The sequence below is a fragment of the Miniopterus natalensis genome, chromosome 14, assembly GCF_054644295.1.
Source record: "Miniopterus natalensis isolate mMinNat1 chromosome 14, mMinNat1.hap1, whole genome shotgun sequence".
Lineage (NCBI taxonomy): Eukaryota > Metazoa > Chordata > Mammalia > Chiroptera > Miniopteridae > Miniopterus > Miniopterus natalensis.
The window spans coordinates 34,516,352-34,527,031 of NC_142094.1; the positions used below are offsets into that span (position 1 = coordinate 34,516,352).

General features: G+C 49.4%; 1 protein-coding gene across 2 annotated transcripts in view; it reads right to left on the bottom strand.

Annotated features, from left to right (window-relative positions):
- SGMS1 (sphingomyelin synthase 1) overlaps positions 1-3,114 on the bottom strand; it is a 224,697-nt gene extending 221,583 nt beyond the window's left edge. For both annotated transcript variants that reach the window (XM_087824421.1, XM_087824420.1), the window contains exon 1: positions 2,976-3,114. The gene's annotated coding sequence lies outside the window, so the exon portion shown is untranslated. The remainder of the gene's footprint in view (positions 1-2,975) is intronic.
- Positions 3,115-10,680: the final 7,566 nt, after the last annotated feature.

Sequence of the window (10,680 nt, forward strand, 5' to 3'; positions counted from 1 at the left end):
CCAGAAGAGATTGCTGTGACTATAGCTACCATCCAAAAAAAGGCAAAGAAAAAGCCATCTACAACCAGTCATATCCCTACAAGGGCAGACTGGCCACAGCTTTTTCCAAAGGCCATCAAACAGTGTACCATACAAAGTGGTGGGACAGTAGATGAGACCACAAATAAGAGAAAAATCCCCACTGACTGAGTTTATGTGAGAAAATACAGCAGATCCTTCTTGCAGCAGCTTTAAGCAAGCAAGCAAGCCCAAACCAAGAAAGTATGTCTCAGGGTAAGATGAAATAGCTAAACAACTGGAAGAAAGAGGAGAATAGCTAAGGTAAAATATAGAAAAATTAGCGGGCCAAACACTCGCACCTCCCCCAAAGGCTGGGGAGATTACCCCCCTGTGCAAATAATCCTGAATTTTTCTTCTCAAAACATTGTTTTGTCTTTTCTACAACAGCGCTTTTCATTGGATGGTAATGGTTTGGGAATTCTAGGGTTTTCCTGAAATGCTTTGCATAAAATAAAGTTTTGTTAATAATGTATATTTGATAGGCAGCAGGTGTACTTCTCAGTTTAAAAAAAATGTGTAACAGCTATATGTAAGAATCCTTTAGATTTTCATGATATGTTAGCAAAGCATGTCTGTGTTTTTCAGCTGAGGTGCAAGATCTGCCACAATTTTAAAATTAGGGGGAAAAGTGAAAGGGTTGAGTTTTTCAAGCTAAAATTGAATGTTTATGGTCAACACAGGCAATTCTGACTTAAGAAAACACACAGCGTTATTTAAGTGTCAAAACTTACTAACAAGCTTCTGTTACGGAAACATTTTTAAATTACAGCTGAGTAAGCGTAATTTCAAGTTAGGCACTGTGCAAAATGCTAGGGATCCTCCAATGAATAAAACACTTAAAATAGCTGTCCCTTTAAGGTCAGTTTAATCCATCCCTTGAATTAATTTTTTAAATGCTTTCTGATATTTGAAATAGCTGGCTACCAGCACTGAAGAGTTGCAGAAATACACCTTACTATTTTACTAAATATGTTCATTTCTAGTCTCTGAAGCAGAAAAGAAGGAAAACACAAGTTCTCTGCTTTGCATATTGCTATCATTTTCTGCAGAAAAACTAACTAAAATTGTGCATGGTGGCAGCTGCCACCTCCTGCTATTCACGAGGTCACAGAACTGGAGAAATCAAAAAACATGCTACATAGTGTAAGAGAAGCAATAAAGAAACCCAAAAGGCCAGGCCCTCCAGACCAAAACAGAAAGCAAGATGTGGAAAGTGAGCTGCTGAAGGCAGAAGGCAGCTAGCTCCTGGAGGTTCCCCCAAAGCTGGCGCCTCCAACAGCAGGCACAAGCTGCTGCCACCGGCTTGCTGGCTTGCTTGGACAAGGCATGGCTTCAGAGCTGGAAGGCTGCCACCTGCTGAATCACCAAACATCCCTGGGCTTCCCTTGGAGCACTGACCAGGCAAGGACCCATCCCCCCACTGGCTTCTCCCGTGGACATCTTACACCTCCACCAATGAAGCACCCTCCAGCACAGGCCAAAACAGCCTCCGACCCCCTTAAGTCTGGGCGGCCCTAGGCAACTCCCATCCCGTTGCTACGTCACCAGCCCACTCCTCTCCTTCTGCCCACTCAGTCCCCCCTGAACGTTCAACCCCCGGAGCCAGGAAGCGTGGGGAGCTCACAGCACACCATGACAGGCACTTAACACTTCCATATCCAGGCAGCCAACCAGAAACACCCTCAAATTTGAAAGCAAAATAACCTGTCCAAACAGCTTTAAAGGTCCAGGAAGGTAAATGTCAAGGGAGCTAAAATAGTAGGCAGGCCCCGTAACAGAAAATAAACTTCCCTTTCAGATAAGCAGCCTTCACTCTTGGTTTCATAAGCCTGTACGGCGGAAGTCTGTCCTGTTTGAAGGTGAAAAGAAACATCTGAGAAGCACCTGCGTGGATGCTCTTCCCTCCCTCCAGACACGTCCACCCTTGTCCCGATTTTTACTCGCACCTCCCAAGAGGGAAACAAGCGTTAACCAGAACGCGCCGGACTGGATCCGTTAGCTGGACCGGGGCGCCTCGTCGGCCCGCCGGGAGCTGCAGCCGAGTCCCGGGGAAGACGGGGGGAGGCAGCCGCTGCCGCCGCTGCTCTGCCCTCGACGAGCCCCTCGGGGTCGCGGGGACCCTCACTCGCGGGAGAGCCCGTCCCGGAGGGGCCGTCCGTGCGCCCGCGGCTCCCCGGGCCTCACCCCCAATCACCCTCCTCCAGCGGGAGCAGCCAGCGGGGTCTTACAGCCTCCTCCTACCTAGAGGCTGTTTCCCCTGTGGAGGGGAGCTTGCCCCTCAGAGAATGGGGTCCCGCCTGCTATGCTGCAGAGGGGCATAGAGGGGTCACGGCACGGGGGTAGGGGTGGGGTTGGGAGGATCCTGAAGCCCTGGGGGCCTGGCCCGCTGCGATCTGGCCCGGAGGTACCAACTGTCACGCCGCCGGCCCGGGAATGGGGGTGGGGCCGAGATTTGAGGTCGGTACCCGCGGGTCTCCGGACCGCTGGGCCACTGCCCAAAGGCAACATGTCTCCCGTTTCTTTGGCCCCGCCACCGTCCGTCCACTCGCCCCACTCGGACATCAGGCAGTCTTCCAGCCCGTACGCAGCACCTCTGAAAAAAGGTGCCCACAGACGCCCCCGCCTTCCTCCCCGCCCCAACTTGGACCAGGAGCCCCGCAGGCGGCCCGCCCCCTCCGAGTCCCCGAGCCCGGCCGCCGGACCGCCCCCTGCGCCCACCCCCCGGAGCGGCAGCGCGGGGGGGGGGGAGCCCGCCAGGTAAGCGCGCGGCACCTCGCGGGCTGTACGGGCTGGACTCACGCCCCCTCGCCCCCCGGCTGCCCGCACTCCGCTCCCCGGAGTCAGGCCCAGGCCCGTGAGGCGGGTGTCCGATCGGGCCCCCGAAATTGGTTTTCTCCCCACGCCCCACGACTCACTTGCACCGGAGTCGCGGCAGCCGCCGGAATTCCGCCCGCCGAGCCCCCCGCCGCGGGGTAAAATCCGGGCCAAGGCAGCGTCAGGGCTCTGCACCCCGATCGCGCTCTCCGGCCGGCTCGCCGCGCGCCAGGGGAAAGCAGCCGTCCCCGGTGCTTCCCGCTCCCGTCCGCGCCCGCCGCCGCCGCCGCCGCCGCCGCCGCTGCCCCGGACGCTGCCTCCCTGGTGCGAAAGCTTCCGACTTGCCACCGTGAGCCTCCCGGGCTGCCGAGCATGCCCAGTCCGCTGCCCGAGCGGGCACTCCGCGCGACACGAATCCGCTCCTCCGGGTGTTCGCAGCTGCCGCGAGGGCGGGGCAGGTGGGCGGTGTCCGGGGGGGCTCTCCCCGGGACCCGGGCGCACGCCGGCGGGAATGCGCACCCGGGGGCAGCTGCGAGTTGGACCCTTTGTTTTACTTTTAAGTAAATTGCAAGGTCGGAGGCGAGCGTTTTCCCCACCGACGACTGGTGCCCCGCTTGCACAATTTTAGGGGGCCGTTTATTGAGGCCGGACGGGAGCCGATTTTTACGGTCAGAGGCTCTTTGCCAGGAGGGGCAGGGCCGGAGTTGAAGAGCTGCAGCGGGTCAGGAGAGCGAACGCACACTGGGCCTTTTGGAGTCCGGGCTCCGGGGCACGAGTTGGCGAGCTACTCGAGGATCCTCTTCCCCACCCAAAGAGCTGCGACCCTCGTGATTAACTCCTGATGGCACGCTCATCTAAAAGGGGCGGGCCTAGGACTCCACACACTGTTTTCAAATCTCTAGCCACAGACTCGCATCCCCAAAGCAATAAAGCCACCTGCGGGGCGAGCCCCGGGACGCCAGCTCAGGCCGGGAAGGCGGGCCCAGCTCCGCTCCACGGGAGAGACTCCCGACGCCTGGGGCCGCCCCGGCCGGGCCCCACCTCCCACCAGCCCCTCGGAGTTGCGGAGAAAACCCGGAGTCTAGCTGGGGCTGGCACTGCGCATGCCCAGAAGCCCGACCTGGTGCAGGTTGCCCAAAGGAAGGTTTTCTTCGAAGGACCCCTGCCGCGGGGTTAGGGGCGGCCGGCGGAGCGCGGTGGCCTTTCGTCACGGCGCCCCCCTCCCTCCTCGCCCGCGCGACACCCCTATAGCGGAGGCGCTGCCAGGGGCCCCGCCTCTCCGGGTGTCGAAGCCCCGGCTGGCGGGGGAGGGGGCGCGAGGCCGTATCGCCGGGGCACGTGACTGTCCGTGGCGCTTCGGGCAGCCATCTTCCGCCGGGCCACCGGGCCGCGGGCGCTCGTCACGGGCGCGGGAGCGGCCGAGACGGGAGCGCAGCGCCCTCCTCCCCGCCACGCCCTCCCGCGGGGCTCCAGCCGGGTCCCCGCACCTGCCTCCGCCCGCCCGGGGCACCGGAGGGCGGGCCCCGCGGGGCGCGGAGCGAACGGCTCCGAAACGCTGAAGGCGGACCCCGGGGTCGGATGGTCTGTTTTCCCCCAGAGGTGGAAGTTGGAGAAAGGGGTCCCCTTCCGTAAGATAGAGACGCCGCTGCTCCAGCCGCCTCCTTGTTCTGTTCCCGGCAGAGGAGGTGCGCTGTGCAGGCAGAAACATCGACGGTGGCTGCTACCCCCGGCCCCTCCCGGTGGACGGCCTGGCTGCCGATACTAAGTATTTATGGAGCTCCCGCCGCGAAGCGCTTGGGGTCCCCGTGATCTCGGGACCAGCCTTATCACCATCCTAGGAGAATTTGTTAGAATTGCGAAGTTCTACCGAATGGGAAACTCTAAGGGTGGGATGCTGCGATCTCATTAACAAGCCCTCCAGGTGGTTCTAGGCATTTTATTTCTTTATTTGCACTAGGCGTCGGAGCGGCCCGCTTTACAGATGTGGCACTGAAATTTTACACGGTCGATCCTAACAGACAGTGCGGGCTTTTTACTGCGCCCTCGACTCCGGCTTTTCTGGCTTCTTCACCCCTTAACACTATACTGCTCTTTCCGGGGAGACTGAGAAAGCGCAGTTGTCACATAGGGCTTTAAAATAAATTCAGTTCGTGGTTTGAACGTCTACAGAGGGTAAGGCTCAGTAGCCTTCTGGAGTTTCTCTCAGTTTGCACAAGAGGTCAAAGGGAAGGCTTGCTTTCTTGTAATGTAAATTTTTCTAACTAAGGGAATGCCAGAAAACTGCTGGCTGGTTTCTCTAGAGTGCTATTTATGCAATGTCGCTTAAGCTTTGGATTTCCTAAAAATAAGGTTCAAGAAAGCATTTGGTGTAGACTTGTGTCATGGGATCTTTAAATTTACTTTAAATGCCCCCCCCCCAAAAGTAAGGGTGAACTAAGTTTTGCAAAGTATCAATAATTCTTGATTGTAAGTTGCTTTTCTAGGGTGCTCATTGTAATGTTTTTTATCTAATTTTCTGTAGTTTAATTTTTTTATAATAAACATTTTAAATTGTTTTCCATGAGTAATTTTAAGACTATATATAATACATGAAAAAAAGCAAGGTATGGAACTGTTTCTACTTTATTCCAATTTCATAAAATAATTCAGAGAGAAAGGCTATATACTGTTAAAGAAGAGACAATAGACCTAAAATTAAGTCACTTAGTTAAGCCCCACATCAGTAAACCAAGATTTAATATCTAACCTAATTTCAGTTTCAGTCTCTCCCAGGAATGTAATTTTTAACCACTTAATCTGAAGTCACCTGATCCACACAAATGAGGTAATCAGATTGATAGACCACACCCTCCCCCCCCAAAGGAGGATGACCTTGCCTAAAACAGTCCACTTTTTGTTAAACTTCCTTCTTTTGCCCCCTTCTGCTTATAACAGCCTTCCATTGTGTACGGCTCTCAAAGATGCTTTCTGTTTGCTAGATGGGATGATGCCCAATTCATGACTTTTTAAATAAAGCAAATTTGATCTTTAAATTTGCTCAGTTGAAGTTTTTTAACAGATTTGGTGGTAGTGGTGGGATCCAAAGCAAACCTTTTTTTTAATTGATTTTTAGAGAGAAAGAAACATTGATTTGCTGTTCCACTTATTTATGCATTCATTGGTTGCTTCTCGTATGCACCCTGACCTTGGATCAAACCTACAACCTTGGCGTATTGGGAAGATGCTCTAACCAACTGAGCACCCAGCCAGGGCCAGAGCACACTTCTGACAGCATTTGGGGACAACAAGAAATACAGGCATGACACCCATAAACCCCTTTTGAGTTTTCTGTCTTTTTCACTATTTTCAAGGGCCATGAATAAGTTTTTCTTTGTTCCAAGTTCTGCTCTCTTTGCATCGAGCTCCCAATCTAATTGGCTTTCCAATACAAGGCAAGTCAGCTTAAGCTGACAGCTCTGCCCAGAGCCCAAACCCCTAGCCTTTATTACAGACCATAATTCTCATTTAACTGATGACAAACTCCATCCCTTGAGTCTGTCCCAAGATCTACATGGGTGGCAGTTTGCAGTTCCCCACTTATATGGAGCCCCTAGTCTGTAGTCCCCATTTGTTAAGATCAGCTGGCTCAATTATTTCCCCAGTACAAGAATCCACAGTGGGAACTGTTATCAGAGAAATTCATGGATGGGTCTTTCTCCGTTGCTAGTGAGAGGGGTTCTTGGGTTACCACTAGAATAAGAGTTTTCCAGAGGCCCCCATGGGAGATGAGATATGGTAGGAAGCTTTATTTGCGTGGAATTATATCCCTCGGTTTCTAAAGTCTTGTTTCCCTTAATCCAGTCCTGGAAGAGGTACAGCTGGGGATTCAGAGCAAGATGCAAAGCCAGAGTCCAAATTTCTGTTCCAAGGTGGAGCTGGGTCTGGCACAGCATTAGGCTAGTTACAGTCCATCAGTCCATTGTGGGGGGTCCACATGGCTGTGGGTCATGTGGGCAAATGCAGGAGCAGGAGAACCCTGCAAGCCAGGAGCACCCACCAAGAGAAGGAACTTCTTGTCCAGGGGCTTATATATATCAAATCTTCCCGCACTTGCGGTGGCCTTGCCTACTCTGGCCAATGACCTGTTCCCAGGTGTGACTGACAAACAAGTACCTTCGCTGCATCACCGTCACCCAGACTTTATGAGGCATGAGTCTATTCTTCCCATCCAGTCCCTTCCCTCAGCAATCATTGGGAAGAGACCTGGGGAGCGTTAAACTGTAGCTTCCTGGCAAAGCTGCACAAATGACAATAATATTTGGCCTTCCCTTTGTTCCTTTCCTATTATTTAATAACTGGGTTAGCCACAATGCTATCAATATCCTAAACAATGAGCATCTTTAAGTCTTTTCAGAGGCAGTTATGTTTTACCCTGACTCTTATAAAAGTGTATTTTGGATCAAAATTTTAATAAGCATCATACTGCTTGATTGTAAAATTTCATGATTCTCAAGTACATAGAATATCATAATTACACTGTTGTCAAGACAACTATGAAATAAAAATGAATCACCTCCAAGTCACAATCTGTCATTAAAATACATTAAAAATAATACTAAGAACAAATACCGGGGGCAAACAGTTCTCTTGCCAAAACAGCTATTCTCAAGTAGGTGGTTTAATTCCTGATGAAGGACTCTTCTGCCTTTAGAAAGAAGATAACCTACCTGATTAAAAATGTTTTTTATCCAGTTGACCTATAAGCAGCAGCCGTCTCTTACCAATCAGTATTCAAAATCAAATATCCCCAAGAAGCAATGAGGTTTCTGTGTCTAGCAATTTGTCTCAGTGGACGAATCTGAAGCCACATAGCCTGAGTAGCAGGAATAAGACCTCATGAGCCCCCTTCGCCCTTTTAACTCATCTGGCCAACCCACAATCTGGTTTCTAACCAATGCTGACCAGAAAAGCCACCAGCAGTTAACAGTTGTTTTCAAGTACTTGCCCCAGGGTTTAGATCTGATAACAACCCTCTTGGCTCATTCCTAAGCCCCACAGCTAGGATTCCGGTCTTCAATAACGGCTTGGCTTCTCCTGTTGGGTCAACAAAACACTGGAATTCATTTGAAGACACTGGGGTAGACCAGGGATGCAGCTGAGGCTCAGGCAGAGACTGGAACCAGAAGCTGGAGTGTTGAGAAGAACCCAGGAAGCCTCCCTCGTCTCCTCTGCAGTTCTGTTTGTTCTCTCCCCTACTGTCTGGCTTTTTCTGCCTTCTGTTCACATAGCAGGAAATGCCCACTGGAAAGCTCCCAACTTCCTCTTCCAGACAATAGCAAGAATGACCCCACCCATATCCATTACCCCTTTGTCTAGCCGAATCTTATTTCCATAGATTCCTCCTGACCACTGGAACCAGTCCCGCTAATATTTTAAGGCCCATCTCCAATTCCACCCTTTCCATAAAAACCTCTCTGCCCTCAAGGACGCAGAAGCCTCCTATTCACACATTTTGGCACATGTTTATGTTACATATTTTAGTTCTCTGTATGTTTCTGGCAGGTAAGTCTTGAGTCTCCAACTTACATACTAAACGACGTATTGAGGATACGTGTTTGTCCAGCTTCCATAGTACTTCGAACAGGACTTGCACCAAGTAGCCCTAGCTCATAGTAGACATTTTTAAAACTGTAACTTAGACCTTTCTTTCCCCTTTTTTACTTTTCCGTTGCTGTGTTGTTGTTTAAAAAGGGTAAACCTTTAGGAATGAAATGTCTTAGCTGCGTGGTCCTCTTTCTCTAATTAGCAACCACCCTTCACAATCTGCTGTGTACATTTAAAAGGACTTTGAAATTAGACATTTATAACTGGGCACTAAACGGAGTCTGATGAATCAATGCCACCAGCAGAATGCTGTTCTGACTGACGGACACAGCACCATTGTCAAGACTTGCACTTTACTCCTGGCTCTTCAAATAGTCGGTGTGTAACTCCAGGCAGGGCTTAATCATGGCCTCTTAAAAGGGAAACACTATAACCCACCTGCTCTTTGCTTCTCATGGGTATCATGGGAATTAATTAGGTGTTTAATAAGAATGTAAGTCTATAAAATGTTTTATAGTTAACGAGAGGTAAATATAATGAAAACACGAGGTATTGTCAAGGTCTAAATGTTTATAGTTGTTGTATTTAGCAGTCTGCTTTCTTCTTTTACAAGAATTATAGTAACAACTCTAGTACACAAAACAATGAATATATTTTGAGTTAGTGTCTTCCAACTACTATTTGAAAACATGTCCTGGGTGGCCAGAACTAATTAGAGGCTTGAGACAAAATTTATGTCTCCCAGGCATTTTCTTTTTTCTTTTTTTATTTTTAATCCTCACGTGAAAATATTTTTTCCAGTGCTTTTCAGAGAGAGTGGAAGGGGGGGAGAGAGAAACATCGATGTGAGGGACACATCGATTGGTGGCCTCCCACACGAACCCAGCCCCAACTGGCATCCAGTTGGTTGAGACCAGGGATGCTGCTATCATCTTGCAATCCCCAACTGGGGCTGGGGATCACGCCTGCAACTGAGATGCCTGCCCTTGGCCGGAATCAAACCCGGGACTTTTCAGTCAGCAGGCTGATGCTCTAAACACTGAACCAATCCGGCTAGGGTTCCCAGACATTTTCCCCCTGAATTGACACCTGGAAGAATAAAATAGCAACGTATTAGAGGAGATGGCTGGAATAATTTGACAAAAGACATGTTAAATCCTGTGCACTGTAATCCTGACCACAGTTTCTCAACCTCAGTTCTTTGAACATTTTGGGCGAGATAATTCTTTCTTGTGGGAGGCTGTCCAGTGCATTGCAAGATGCTAGCAGCATCCCTGGTCTCAACCAACTGGATGCCAGCAACACGGCCCCTCCCAGCTGTGACAGACAAAATTGTCTCCAGACATTGCCAAATGTCCCCTAGGTGGGGAAAATTGCCCTCAGTCGAAAACAAATGATTCAGATAATGACTGAAGTGGCATAAGTGAATCAAAACAAACTGGGATCTTGAGTTATCAAGCATCCGTTTTTGAAGTCATTCAGCAACTTTATGTTCTGTATTTATATATTAGGTATCCATATTGCATCAGTTCAGCCAATAATTGTTGAGCTGTTAATGGACAAGTCTCAAGATCAAGAACTTCTGTGCATCCATAAGCAGAAATGGATGGGTTCTGTTCTATTTCTCCACAGCAGGTACATATGTCATTCCCATCCTAGTATTTCCCCCTTCATCAGGATTTTTAAATGTTGTATGGGACTTTTTAATATTAAAAGGCACTCATCATTTTCATATTTAAAAGTATTCATAATTTATCTGAAATTCAAATTTAAATAGGTTCCTGGTTTGGTTTGGTTTGGTTTCACTAAATCTGGCAACGCTGCCCTAATAGACCCAAAGATTTATCCCTATTTTTTTGAGTTCTGGCTCCATAAACTTTATAACTTGACTTTATGACAAATTATGAAGAGGAATTATTGCAAATACTTCAAAATAAAAGAGAAATGCTGATGGGAGTGGAACAACTAAATGTGAGAATGGTAAATTTTCTTTGAAAAATATTTATTTTCCTACTGAAAATTGTGGCAATCTCCTTAGAATCCATTCAAAGTCTAATGGGATTCATTGCCTGATTTATTTCAAAATACTCCTGACGCTCTCAGGCTATTTAGCATTTACACAGCAAATGACGCCGTGCTAGTATTCTTGGGTGACTCATCAGCATGTGGGAAGTCATGGAATAGACTGAGACACAAACCCCTCATAACCTCATAGGCAAGAAG